The sequence below is a fragment of the Sinocyclocheilus rhinocerous genome, unplaced genomic scaffold (assembly GCF_001515625.1).
Source record: "Sinocyclocheilus rhinocerous isolate Xijiao unplaced genomic scaffold, SAMN03320098_v1.1 scaffold240, whole genome shotgun sequence".
Lineage (NCBI taxonomy): Eukaryota > Metazoa > Chordata > Actinopteri > Cypriniformes > Cyprinidae > Sinocyclocheilus > Sinocyclocheilus rhinocerous.
The window spans coordinates 718,446-718,774 of record NW_015654534.1 but is presented as its reverse complement, the minus strand read 5'-3'; the positions used below and the strand labels follow the sequence as shown (position 1 = coordinate 718,774).

Sequence of the window (329 nt, the reverse complement as noted above, 5' to 3'; positions counted from 1 at the left end):
AGTAAGATTTTAAATTTTTTTAAAGAGATTAACAATTTTAAAGACTTTTATAATGTTAAAAACAATTTCTATTTTAAAAAGATGCTGTTCTTTTGAACTTTCTATTGATCAAAGAATACTAAAAAAATGTATATGACAATTTCCACAAGAATATGACGCTTTCAGCATTGATAATAATAAGAAATGTTTATTGAGCACAACATTAGCATATTAGAATGAATTCTGAAGGATCATGTGAAGGCTGAACATTCAAAATAACACTGCCTTGGTGAACATAAGAGACTTCTTTCAAAAACAAATAAAAAACTTACTGGTCCCAAACTTTTGAC

General features: G+C 26.1%; 1 protein-coding gene across 1 annotated transcript in view; it reads right to left on the bottom strand.

The window, feature by feature from the left end:
- Positions 1-329, bottom strand: part of LOC107717595 (spectrin beta chain, non-erythrocytic 4-like) — an 82,419-nt gene that overhangs the window by 63,893 nt on the left and 18,197 nt on the right. The gene's annotated exons all lie outside the window — the stretch shown is intronic.